Genomic DNA, 14,910 nt, shown 5'->3' on the forward strand with positions numbered 1-14,910 from the left:
CAAAGTATTGGAATACAAAAAAATATATATAAATAACTTCATTATATTGGAATAACTCATCTATAAAATGAGAAGTTTGGTTGACTCAAGGATGTCGTATGAGTAGTAGATGGAGTTTTGAAATCAAAAGAATTTGAGCTCAGATTTTGCCTTAGACTTCTATATGACCCTGAGAAGTATCTGAAATTCTCTGGTCTTCAACTTTATATCTGCAAATTGAGGGGATTAAACCCGATCTCTAGAGTCCTTTCTACGTAAAAATAATAATCTAAAAGGTGACTTTGACATTACCCTCCAAGAATTAACCTTATAATTTTAAAATGTATTTTCCCAAAGTATATTTTCTAATCCTTTCCAGTTTGCAAATTGTTTTGGTGACTCAGTTTCTATTTTTCAAATGTGGATATTGTTGCTTCTGATTTCAAGTTTACATGGCAAAAAAAAAGTCAACTTGGAGGCAGGAATACCTAAGTTTTTGTCCTATTTCTAACATATATTCACTGTGTCATCTTGGATAGATTATTACATATGACTATGTGTGTGTGTGTGTGTGTGTGTGTGTGTGTGTGTGTGTGTGTTCTAAGCAGTTTGCTAAGTTGAACAGAACATATTGATCTTATTTAGTGAAAGTAGCTTGCTCATCCAGATTTTGTGTTTTCTCTTGACCTTTTCCATTGTGTTTCAAGGAGAATGTAGCCATGAGTGGTTGGACTCGGGAATTATTGAAAGAATTTTTCTACTCCCATGACATCAGCAATGAAATCTTTTAAAAGAAGCATCTGGCAGGGTCCAAAAAAGTAGGTCCAGATAAAGGGTCAAATTGATTTGAAAGCAACTGAGGAGAGCAAAAAGAATCTAATATGGCTAGGAATGGCTGTTTCTGCTTAGGAAAAATCAGATTTTGGAAATAAACTTCCTCTTGATCTTAGGCCGTGAGTTCTAGTTTTGTTTTTTTCCGGGGTGGGGTGGGGTGGTTTGTTTGCTTGTTCTCTTAAAAAATACTGTAGTTGGTTGCGAGTCCAGGATTTTAACTAATCTCAAAGTTAAAGAAAGGAAGAAACCCTGGCAAAACAACAGTCAAGCAATGTATCCAGGAATAGTCCCTTGTGTTTTCTATATGTGTCCCTTTCCAAAAGTGAACTCTTCTTAGTGAATGTGAATTGGGAGATGTAAAAGGAGAGATTTTTTTCGTTAATTGTTGAAACTGTCATCAGATATTTAGGATATGCAGGGCAATGATAGAGTTAATAATATTTTATCTAAAGACAAAGAATAAGAAAAAAATTGATCTCAAAGAGAATCCTAAAATATGACTCTCTGAGTGATGGTCAAGCAGGGTAATAGCTCTTAAATCCTTCAATGATTTAGTTACCCAAGAAGCTGTACTTTGCAAGCAAAGGCTCATCAAACTCCATCTCGTAGCAGCAGACTACTAAGAGGAATGAGGCCATGCAATATATTGATTTCCTATAATCCAAAACCCCAGGCATTTTATCAAACACACACACATGAATGGGGCTTCTCAAAAGAGTAAAGAATTAGTAGGAAACCATGCCTGTAAAGTGATTCCAGAGTTGGGCTGACTAAACAGTCATTTCATTTCCTTTAATCAGATAGAACTATCAAAGCCTTCTGTGCTTCAGGTTCCCAATGAAGAGAATGGAGGTGATGTCATACAAAAGAATAAGATTCATGACCATAGGCATTGTAGGAACAGAATGTTAGGATCTTAGAATCTCAAACCTGGAGCAATTCTTAGGATGTAGAATGTGATATTATAGTGAGAGATTTTAAATCTGGAAGGAGCCATTGAATCCAGATTATTGCAGGTGAAAGTTCCATACAGCAGAGAAAATGTACTATAAAAGTAAAAATAAAAAATCTGGATGATCCTATAAAACACAAGATAACACAGAATTTAGAAATAGATATATGCAAATTCAAAGAAGTCACAGAGGTCATGTGATGTAACTCATCCCTGAATGAGAATCCCCTATAGCATATACCTGATAAATTGACATCTTACTTTTGCTTCATGGTTTCTTTTGGGGGGGGGGTTAGTTTTTTCCAAGGCAAATGGGGTTAAGTGCCTTGCCCAAGGCCACATAGCTAGGCAATTATTAAGTGTCTGAGACCTGATTTGAACCCAGGTATTCCTGACTCCAGGGCCGGTGCTTTATCCACTGTGCCACCTAGCCGCCCCAGTTTTTGCTTCATGGTTTTTAATGAATGAAAAACAACTATTATCCATTTTTTCTAAATAGTTAATACCTTTTTTTAATAAAATCTAATGGTTCCCTAGTTCCCACAGGGTTAAATATCGATCCCTCTTCAAAATTGAAAAACCTCTACAATCCACCTCTGTTATGTTTATTCTTTGTAAGTAAAGGTATAGGAAAGACTGTGAATATGAAGAGTCTTTATGAGTAAGCAAAGGTCACCTAGCTGGAATCAATACTAGATTTTGAAGACAACTATGTACTGTGATGAATGAAATTTTGAAATGTTGGCTTAATTCAGTGGATTGAAGGCATTTAAGAGAGAGCAGTAGTGAATCCGACACATGTAAAGGCTACGTCCAATGCAAAAGTAAGCTTGGTAAGCTGATTGCTGTGAAAGAGCTGCTTTAAGGTTGATCTACCTCTTCCCAAAGACCAAGACTGTATGAGGGAGAGAAGTCAACAGTTGTGTGAAAATACTTTATGGATGTGATCAATAAGGGTCTTATTGTTTTCTGTCAAGGGGGAGGGGCAGGGAAGGAGAAAAATGAAAAATTCAAAACCTTAGTGGAAAAAATGATTGGTTAAAAACTACCACTGCTTGTTGTAAAAACAAATAAATGAAATATTTAACAATAAAAAACACAACAAAAATACTTCATGATGACTGTTGTCACTAAAGTTTCAGTTTGATTATGCCGTTTAAAAGAGCTAATTGATTAAATGATGCTAGTATAATTATCATTAAAAAATACTCTAAGGGTAATACTAACTTAATGCTATTGAGCTATATGTACAAGTGAGATAAAAGGTGAATGGGGTGGGGGAGATGGGAAGCATGATTACCATTGCCATCAGGAAAGAGGTTCTTAAGTAAAAATGATCCTTGATAGAAACTAGATATCCTGTAAGATGAAAAGTAAGGCAGCAATGCATTCCAAGCCCAGATAATTTAAGTAAAATTCCATTCATGGCCTCGACGATCCTTTCCAACTCTTATGTTCTTATGTTATATGCTTAGATTATCCCCTGCTTATTGCATTTTTATGCCCAAGATATTGAAAGCATTAAAAGAATTTCTCAAACAAGTTGAATTATAAATTCATAAGATATTCTAAGCTTAGAGATGCAAGGGATTTTACAAACCAGATATCTAATCTGTGATCATCTAGCCTATATTCTCTGTGTTTGTGTGTGTTTGATTGTGATGGACCCTTTAAGCAGTAAAGGTAAAGTCTATGCATATCTTCTCAGAATCATTCTTTTAAATGCATGTGATAAAAAAATAAACATAAAATTACAATTGAAATTCAGTTATTAAAATATATGTAAAATAAATCAAGTTCAAATAACCCAGGTTAAGAACCTCTGATCTATTCTAGTCCCTCACCAAAAGACTCAGAAGTGTATGAGATAGCATAGCAGACAATAACCTGTGCCTTTGGAGAAAACACAACTATGAGATCACAGATCAATCAAGTATCAAATTATCATAGCATTACTATTAATCAGAACTTTTATTAAGGCCTCTTCCCCATTATGAGGCATTTTTTCTATCATAACATGTGTCTGATCAGAACTAAAACATTCCAAGGATGATCTCTTATCCTGGAGGCATTTTTGATCACCTAAAATTTCACAGGTGAACTGGGAATAAGATGACTAAAGATCCATCCATAAAAATAGTACTCAGTAAAAAAAAAATTATGTCAAGAAACAAGAAAAAAAGAAGAAAGACTTTTCCCAAAGGGAACCATAAAGACACAATATCCCTTCAGACTCCAACATGAATATCCCTCTGGTTTGAAACAAGATTAAGAAAATTTTAATAATTTTTTAAGGATTGGTTATTCTTCTTCCTACAGGAACTGGCAGCATGCATATAAGATCAACTGATGCACACTGTTTTCTCAAAGGAAAGTACTGTCAGCAATATTTGCATTTCAAGTGAGCATGAGCTCTGGGTTGTCACTTTGAAAATATAAGTTGTGCATGTATCTCCAACTGAAGCAATGGCAATATTCCACATCCACAGACCTGTTTTTTTTTTTCATGAATTCCGGTTACCATGATTACCAAGAGGATGTAAAAACTATTCAGAGAATATTTAAGTAGAATGAGATCTCAGGATGATGCCTTCAACTTTTTGCCTAAAGCAAAGATACTTTCCCAGACAAATGGACATCCAATTTGAATTCCATCATTATTGAGAAACTCACTAACATTCCCTATATCATAAAGTAATAGTACATAATCTTCTCTGAATACAGAGACTTTTTTGTGGTTGGTTTTAAATCCCAGGTATCTATGCACATAGTTGTTTATTAAGTGTTTGTCAAATTGAATTTATTAAGACACACTGTGCTATGGTTGCTCAAGTATTTCCTTATGTTGAACTAATCTATGACTACCTACAGTTTCCATTCAATGATCGTCATTCTATATCCCGAGATTCGGTGACATGATTCATTTCTATTTCACAACATAGCCCTCCAAATTTAGTCCTCTCCACATCAGTCTTCTCAAGTCTAGACTATGTTTATTTCCTTTAGTGGACCCAAGTCTTAACAATTGCATTATCAAACCCAGGCTGTTTTTAAAAGATAACTTATAAAACTGAAACATCTTAGAGATGGATATCATCTATCTGACCTGTATTTCGAGGGATAATTACAAAATATCCTATTAGTATTATTTCACTTGAAGAAAAACAAATAAAGAAACAAACGAAAAAAATTTGTTGAAGGTAGCACTTCCAGATACAGTTTATTCAATTCTTGGTCATGATTTTTAGGTTGGAAAGTTTTTTATTTGTTTTGATGATGATGATGATGATGACGATGATGATGGTGATGGTGATGATGTTTGCTGCTGCTGCTGTTGTTGAACAACAGTTTTCCTCACTGTAAATTCTACCTATTATTCCTAGTTCTGCTTTTTAAGTGGAACAAGTCTATTCCCTTTTTTGAAAAATAATTTCTCATACGCAAAACCTTTGATTGTATTCCATCTGTATACTACTCAATAATTCCTCTCTCCAGTTTAAAGTCTCTATATTTTCCTCTCCTGTTCTTAAATCTCACTCATCACCCTGGAGATCATGCACTGGGCAAACAATTCAGCCATATAGAACAAAATTACTCCTGAAGTGGCTTGTTTTACATAAATTTAGTAGTATGATCAAGTCTACTAAAGAAAACCAAATCTTATATCATTTCTATAAAATATACCATGAAAATTGGAGATATATATTGTTCAGGCAACATTGACATATATGGGAAGATAAGAGCCACAAGACCAGGCAGGAAAAGAGACAGTAAAATCACCTAATATTTATGAGTTGCACTGCATAACAAAACAGGCTTTGTAGACTTACAAAAAGACTTATGGCTCCCTTGATATTTGGATAGTTCAGGGAGAATAAAATTAAGAAAGAGAAGTCAACCTTTAAATAACTTAAAAGACATAAAACCATTTTGGAAAAAAAAATTTAGTAGCACTATATGGGAACTTTGATAGAGTGATGGTTTGGAATGTACAATTGTATCATATTGAAATACAAAATTAGAGAGCTTCTTCTAGACAGTTCTGAAAAATTTCATGTGAGGAGTATCATCTTAGGGATATAATGTAATGAGTCAACCTATTCTGTCATTAAACTTATGCCACCCTCAATGAACTAGTGGTAAGTTATTAATTGGAGAAAAATAATATTGTAAGAGGAAAAATGAAAGAGCTGTGTAAATCCTAAAAAAAAAAGAAATATCAAGTTCATGATTGCCAAAATCCCTATCCCTTTCATATACAGACATACCCAAGTCTCACACAAAGCATGTAGCAACCTGTTTATCCAGGATTGTGCCTGACCTTGCTGACAATTGTAATTTTAAGCATTTCAGAATGTTTCCAAAAAAGGACTACTTTCAACATTTCCACAAAAGTTGACACATATGAATGAGAATACCACCTAAATTCAAAATGAAAAATAAAGAAAAGAGGTTCACATGTGGGAGGGAAGGGGTGGAGACTATAGAGCCCAGGAAAGGATATTGTAGTGGTAGTACAATACCACGATAGTAGAAATTGTTGAAATTTCTGAAATTCTGATGGAACTGACAAGGCAGTCAGAATGAGACAAAGTGTAGAAATGATATGGAATACCTAACACTATTTGGTCTCTTTCAGCAATAGCCCATGGAACCCTACTCCAAACTCTTTTAGACTAATTTTTCCAAAGTATGCTTGGAGGATAAAGGAAGGCAGTCTAGTGAGGAAGTAATAATGCAATAAAATTGTGTCTGGAAAAGTTGAATAGTTTCTATTACAGTACCCTCTGCCATCTTCAAATGAGTAAAGTAATAGAAAAAAAGATGGAAAACAGTTGAGGTGGACTAAATAAATAGTAAAGGAGCTTTCCAATGAATGAGGACTTTATAACAAGGGAAAGTGAGTAAAAATTTGCTAAAGGAAATGTGGTTATTAAGGCATTCTCAAAGACTCCTTAAAATGAAAATGAAATATTTCAAAGTCTAGCTCATATAAATTACTATAGGTCCTTAAACTCTTAATTGAGGTAGATAGATATAGATAGATGAGATAGAAATAGAGATAGAGATATAGAGAGATAGAGATAGAGATGAAATATATAGATGATAATGATATACAGATAGATAGAGAGATAGATATATCGATGATATAGATATGGTGATATAGTTATAGATTAGATATAGATATATAGATTTAGATACAGACTCCCTGAAGGAGATTTATTATAGATCTATAGGTCTATAGATCTAAATCTGGATTAGATGATAGACATAGAGATATTGATAGAGAAATGATATGGATGTGGATATGATATTGATAGCTAGATATAAATATAGATGAGATAGATATAGATGAGATAGATATTAGATAGGTATAGATATAGATTAGCTATAGTGATATATTGCTTTTGGGGTTCCAGGAGATCTGCTTAAGAGGTTGGAAAAAGAGTGAACTCAATCTTAAAACAGTTACTAAAAATCATTTCTGAATGAGGGAACGTCATAAATATTACACATGGTTACACATCTTTGTTTTGGTATTGATCCAAAGCTCTTACTGGACTGTTTTTCTGATCCTGTACTGGTTGTCCAGATTTGGATGATCACAAATTCTCGCATGTATTACTGATTCCAGACTCAGGTGACTCCATTTCTTGACCTTAAAAAATCCAAAAGTTGCAAACTTATCAGCTCCATCTTCAAAACTCTTAATCTAAAGCAAGAATATACATCAAAGAAAGAGTTAAGGGCTGTGATTATGGCTTTAGATTAATCTGGGTGGTAACATTTAGCTATTATTATTTTCTTTATCCTCAATTGGCTGCTTCCAAGACTCCTTGACACCTCATACTCAAACTCAAACTTTAGAAAGGTATGTGCGACTGAGACATAGGAAAACAGATAGATGTAGAACCACAATAAAGAGAAAGAATGAGAGAAACAGAAATAAAATAAAATAAAATCTAAGTTGATAGAGAGGTAGGAAGAAAGACAGAAAAAATACAATACAGATGAAGACAGAAAAAGAAAAATGTGGGAGCAAGAAGGGAGGAAAGATGGGAGGAAGGGAAATGATGGAGATGTGGAGAAGGAAAGAGATTAGCAATTAATTTAAGATATGGGAGATCTTGAATATTAAAGGTCTTGGAAGAGAAAAAGGTTTATGTAATTAAGAGGAGGAGACCAATATCAGATTTCTGTAGGCAAAACAAATTTCACAAACTAACTTATGAATTAAAAAAGCAAGTAGAAAAATGTACACATTTTTACACATTTATATATGTGTGTGTACATATATATATATATATTTACAAAAATATACCTGTGTCAGTGCATATATAAATTTCTATCACAAATATCAATTTAACCATAATTTTAATTTGATTGAATTCCCCCAATAAAATTAATTGAATAAAAGAATAAAGAAAGATTTTTTTCAAAAAGGAAACACATTGAAATATATATATATATATATATAAATATGAAAGAATGAGAGAATCTAGCAAAATCTATTATGCTCTAGGTGACTCATATTAGGAAGTATAATCATAATTTCAGAAAATAAAACAATAAAAACTAATAATAAAAGATAAAAAGAGAAATTATGTGTAATTGTACCATAGCCAGTGATAAAAATATTTGTATACACCATGTTATATGTGTATATATGTAATATTATATATGTTATATATTAATTATATATAATATAATGTAACATATTATGCATGTATCAATTATATATGATTATAAATATGTGTGTAATGTAGTATATTAATTTAATATTACATATTAAAATTAATGTAATATATACATATTAAAGAAAGAGGGGGAAAAGTAACTACAAATCTGAGCAGACTTTTGGAAATTAGATTTCACTTGCTATAATGAAATCTGAATGGTAATATGCAAGAATTCACTTATTATTCAACATCTTATGGTACATTTGCTAAAAAAACTCATCTATATTAGGGGATCAGTGAATCATAAACAAATTTTAAAAGAGAGAAATACAAATGTGTCCTTTATAGACCATAAAGGAAATTGGAGGCAATAATAAAGACTTAATGGAAGCTAATCTGAGTAATTAGTAATAGAACAAATTATATAGCATTGATAATCAGTTATGTAAAAGATAATGTGAATAATAAGAATTAAAGAACACAAAGTAGTTCTCAGCAAAAAAATTATCTTTGAAATCTTTCATATTAAGAAAATTGGAAAAGAAACATATCAATGACCTGTATATGCAATTAAAATATAGAACAAAAAATAGCACTCTGTGTAGTAGAAGGAAATTAATACAAACTCTGGAGTAAGAGAACTTGAATTCAACTTCCACCCCCATTATTCAATATCAATTCAATAGGTAAGACTTCTTTTCCCTGAGTATCAGTTTCTTCATCTGAAAAAACAAGTCAGACTAGTTGGTTTCTGAGGATGCTTACAGTGCTAGATCTGTGATTCTCTAAGTATAATTGAGAGAATATTGACAATTATAGAAGAAAGAATGACAATTGGATTTATATACTATTTTCATTTTGATTTAAGGGAAATTCAATATATCAATATAGGGAATTTTTTTCTCACTAAATAACTGATAAGAATACAAATTACATTGTTAATTTTCTTTTTTTGTCTCTACATTTTTTACAAATATTAGGGGAAATTTTGTGGATTAAAAACTAATCAACTGCTCAGTTGAAGTATTTCAAGAACAGGACACCCAGGAATTATGTCACCTAAAGATCATTTAAATTATTTGGCAATATTTTGCATATAGAAGAGAAGATTCAGAAGGTTCATCAAAAATGTTGTCAAGTATTTATAGGACTATCATGAATGAGAGGGAAAAAAACAACTTGTACTACATGTTCTCAAATGACCTAAACAGAAGTGACAAGAGGTCATTAGAAAGGAGCAACGTAGTTTTGATATAAGGAGATATTTCTTAGCAATGAGAACACTCTAAAAGTGCTACATGTTGCTTTATGACATGGGAATTCCCATTCATTTGAGGTTTTCAAGTGTATTACAGAGGAAAATTATGATCATGTATTAGATCAGTTATAAGTACTCAAGTACTTTCCATACTTAAAATTCCATAGTTCTATAATTTGTAGTTATGTATCACTCAGTTTAAATATATTGAGTTCATTGTTAGAAATAGCTATAGTAGGTTTTTCCTTCCTTCCTTCCTTCCTTCCTTCCTTCCTTCCTTCCTTCCTTCCTTCCTTCCTTCCTTCCTTCCTTCCTTCCTTCCTTCCTTTCTCCTTTTCTTTCTTTTTTCCCCTCTCTTTTTGCCTTCATTCCTACCTTATTTACTTCACCCCCCCTTTCCTCCCTTATTGCCTTATCCTTCCTCGGTTGCAATCATTTCAATCCTAGAAACATTAAATGCCTACTTTTAGTTTTGCAATGCACAGTGCTTTGTACCATGGATAAGAAGGGAAAATTGTAAGTCATTGTTCTCAGGAATTCACCTTTTCTCCTCTCTTCCTTTTTTCCATCATTTTTATGTTTTACGTTGAACTCTGCTATACTTGGCTGTATTCACAAATATAATAAGCTGAGCTCCTCTTCATTGTTTAAAGCTCAAATCAAAGGACCTCTCTTCCTGAAACCCTCCCACATTCCTTTCTCTGAATCCTTTATTACCACTCCTTTTGATTGTGAACTTGACAAAGATTTTGCTGGCAACTCTTTAATTCTCTCTTTCAGCAATATGATGCATTTCTATTATTGAGTCTGTGTTATCTATTTCTAAAAGACAAAATCTTGGAGGGCAGGAATTTAGTGTCTTCCTGAGCACCAAAGACAATCTCTCTGGAAAAGAAACTAAATAAAAGTTTGGTGAATGAATATTTGTTTGTGAGTTAATTTCTTCAAAAATCATTCATATATTATTAGTTTAGTCAATAAGAATTTATTAAATAACTATTTGTATCAGATACACTACCAAGTGCTAGAAATAAAATGAATAATTAAAGAGTCTACTCTCACAGATCACAATCTAATAGGAGAAACAACATGCAGACATCTGTTTATCTGTGCATATAATATAAACATATATGTGTATATGATAACATAGGTAATAGAGGGAAGACATGAGTATTATATTTCTTATACTTAGATACCTCTGTGATTTTGTGACCTTACCAATGCTTGTTTTTCTTATATCTATCTATGCTTGCTTATCCTAAGAGGCTTCTTTAAAGGATTGCATGCCATTTTGGAGATCTTTTTGTGTTCTGATATCTAATATAATCATAATGATTCCTACCAACAGGAAAATCTAGAGAGCTTCAACATCTACAGGGAATCCTTCTTCCAAATTGTACTCTGCCTTGGATCTCCTATATGACAGTGGCAAGCATCATTGTTGAGAAGACAAAAATTCCTGAGGTATGTAAGGAAGCATGTCACGATTTAGAACTGGGACACTTACTAGCAGTTCAGAATTGATATTAAATTTGTCCTGAGAAGATTTACTTTTAATGGGTTTGAATAATTCAGAGTTCACCAGATTATTGAAAGTATGCATAAGAGAGTTACAGAAAGATAGTTTTCCTGAAGGACAGATCACTTGCTAGCCAATCTTGTTCAAATTATCATATATAGTTAAGTAAATATGAATATTTTCTAATATCAATATACATTATTTTGCCACATCTTTTGACTTATTAGCTCTAAGGCAATTTCAGAACAACCGCTCTAGTCAAGACTTGCACCCTTCTGGAACTATGTGTATCTGGGAATTTGGCATCAATCTGATCAAATTGATCAATCTTTAATGAAAATAGTCAATTTTGCAATTTGTAATTTACAAGTAGTCATTAGTGAAATTTTATGCAATAAAAATTGAAATTTTTAATTGAGGGCTATGAGTTTCAGCTTGGTGTGTCACATAAGAAGTGCTGGGGTGCCCAAAGAGGAGGCTGGAAGCAGGACTTCTTTAAGGTACTAGGGAAGAGAAAAACAGGATTTTTATAAGGTATTATGCTGCAGGTGTGAGGGTTAAGCATCTCACAGTTTCAATAGGTAAATTGCTTTATATAACAAGCAAAAGTCTATAAAGAAAGTTTGGGAATCTCTGAAGAAGAGAGGTGGGAGATCTACAAATAATCAGAGGTTGGAACTAACAAAGTTTGGTCAACCCCAGGCAATACATTGGTCTGGAAATGGAGACCAGAGCAGCTTCAATCAGCTTGTACTTACTTAATTGAGTTGTCATAAGGAATGATTAAATTAAATCAATACATAAATATATATATATATATACATATTGTATTTCTACATAGTCATACATGTACATATTTCTCCTTCCTACTTTTTAGTCAAATTTAGTTCGTAAAATTAATTTTACTTACAGAAAAATGAACTTCATATCCTCCTTTCAAACATACAGACCATTTCTCTTCCATGACTCCAAAATATAATCATATTCCAAAATGAGAGTCAAGAGCAAAATTAAAGTATCATTTCAAAACTCAAACTAATAACACTGTCCAGATATCAAAGTTTCAAATGTGGGTACTGCCTGATATTGAAGTCCATGCAGCAAAATATGGTTTGCATTTGGGACCAATGAATCTAGAGTCAACGTTGAGATCAGTCCATGCAAAAACAATCATTTTGAAAGAATTATGGTGTATCAAATTTTATATATATATATTATATATATATATATATTATATATATGTATATGTATATATATATATTCAAATATAATCTGAATTTCAGGTTATGTCATATACAGCAGAAGTAGATTAGTTATTTTCACCTCTACTTATACATTCTCAACTAAAAGCCACAGATCTAGAGATTTAGACATCCATTGATGGAAAAATATTTCCTAGTTATAAATGTATGTATTTCCATGTTATAAGACTCGAGAATAAGATGACAGTTTGCCACTGTTGCTACCAGATAACTTTTCAGAACCACAGGTCTGGTCTTCTTATTTTTCAGGAAGCACCCTTGTTAAATTCCTGGCAGTCATCCTCAATAAACCCTTTCCACCTCTATCTGGTAGACTTGAGAACCATAGGCTTCTCCTAGGATGAAAAAGAAGGAAAATATCAGTTGGAGAATATCTTATAGTATCTAATCTTATGACATCCCTTCTGGAAGACCCAGAGAGACTGAGTGACTAAGTACTTGGGACCGAGGCACTAAGGTCATATGGGTAATAGATGTTAGAACCCAAGTTTAAACTAAATTGCCCTGGTTCCAAATCCAACTTTTTCCATCACACGGTACCAATTGTTCCTAAGCCATATGATAAGATATCCTTGGGGATCTGCTTGAGGGTTCTGATTCCCATGAAGGAAACATATCACCTTAAATCCAAAATTGAGAGCAGTTTCTAGTCAATGCATTGAATGGTATCTAAATAAATCGCTATCTGGTCTGTCTGTCTTTCTCCCATGAATTCAATTGCCATCTCTTTAGAATTCATATCTCAATCTATATATCTAGTCCCACTTTCTGCATTCAGTTCTACTCATTTACTGCTGACTGCCTAAGGGACATCCTCACCTGGATGTCTTGTCAATATTTCAATCTCAATGATTCTAACGTGGACTTATCTTCTCCCTAGAAGCTTCCTATCCAATAACACAAATGGCACAAATATGCATCATGATTGGGAGGCAATGTCCTATGTATGCATGTTTGAAATTGAGTTCTCTGAAGTCAAAAGACCTGGGTATAAAATTTACCTTGGCAAAGTCACAACATTTCTGGAGTAGATTACTTTCTTCTGCAAACTGATGAGTTGGACTAGACAATTTTTGAAGTCCCTTAAAATTATCAAATTATAATTCTTCCTGTGACCCAATTTCATAATCTGTCATCATTAACTCTTTACTTCTATTTACTCTACAACTTCCATCATATAGATAATCAGTTGTCAATTATATCTCACAATTCTATACCTACAATGGCATTTGTATTATCCCTTTCACTTTGCTCACATGACTATAGTCCCAGTTCCAATCCTTATCATCATTGCCTTGAGTTGTACCAATACCTTCTCTTTGGGCATAAGTCTTATCATTACATTGCTCAAAAAACTTTCAGTTATGATCTCTAGGACAAAATACAATTTCCTCAGTATGACATTTAAGGTTCTTATAGAGAAATGCCATTTTGATTTATAAATATGAGTTTTCAAACAAGTTTCCACACAATCCAAAATTCATACCATCTTCATCCTTACTTCTCAGAATCCTATTTTCCTTCAAGTTCAGGGGCCAGTTAGCCTTCTTTGATACAACCTTCTACATCTCCTACATTACTACACATAAATAAGATTCTCTCTCCACCCCTTCTCTCTCTCTCTCTCTCTCTCTCTCTCTCTCTCTCTCTCTCTCACACACACACACACACACACACACACACACACACGCACACACAAAGATTTATTTTCTGTAATTCTCTTGAAATCCTTAGGAGAGTGTAATTGTACTTCTTAAAGTCAAGGAAGACATTTTTTTGTCTTTGTAGAGTCAAAACCTAATGAATATTTAATAAATATTTAATAAATTCTATTGTATTAAATTGAATTGAAAATAAAAGAAACAATTTATTCCCTTTTCTTTTTTTTTCCTTTGAGAGAAAACAAACCCATCTCATTCCAGTATTTGAATTTTATTTTTCTGAGAGATTTAGAAAAGTTAGCGTATGGTAAATTGAACTTATTCTAGGTTCACCTCTGACACAAACTAAATGATCCTGAGTAAGCCTCTCTTAAACTCCAAGTGACCCAGTCAGCTCTCTAAGACTATAAATTAGAGAGCAGATTCTAATCTTTATTAGTATAAGTTGTTTCCAGATATGTAAACAAAATTAAATATACAACTGAATGCATTTTGTTCACAAATCATTGCTGAGCAATGGGGGAGAGTTTGAGATCCTAAGTCAGTAAGTGGCAGGGGGAAAAATTCCTGTTTCAAGTTGATATTGAAGAATACATGTACCTATAATTTGAGTTTGAATAGATGAGAAAATAATACAGATGTCTTTATATATTTTTGAGACTTTTAAGAAACAGATTGGGGTAGCTAGGTGGCACAGTGGATAGAGCACTGGCCTTGGAGTCAGGAGTACCTGAGTTCAAATCCAGCCTCAAACACTTAATAATT

The sequence above is a fragment of the Macrotis lagotis genome, chromosome 1 (assembly GCF_037893015.1).
Source record: "Macrotis lagotis isolate mMagLag1 chromosome 1, bilby.v1.9.chrom.fasta, whole genome shotgun sequence".
Lineage (NCBI taxonomy): Eukaryota > Metazoa > Chordata > Mammalia > Peramelemorphia > Peramelidae > Macrotis > Macrotis lagotis.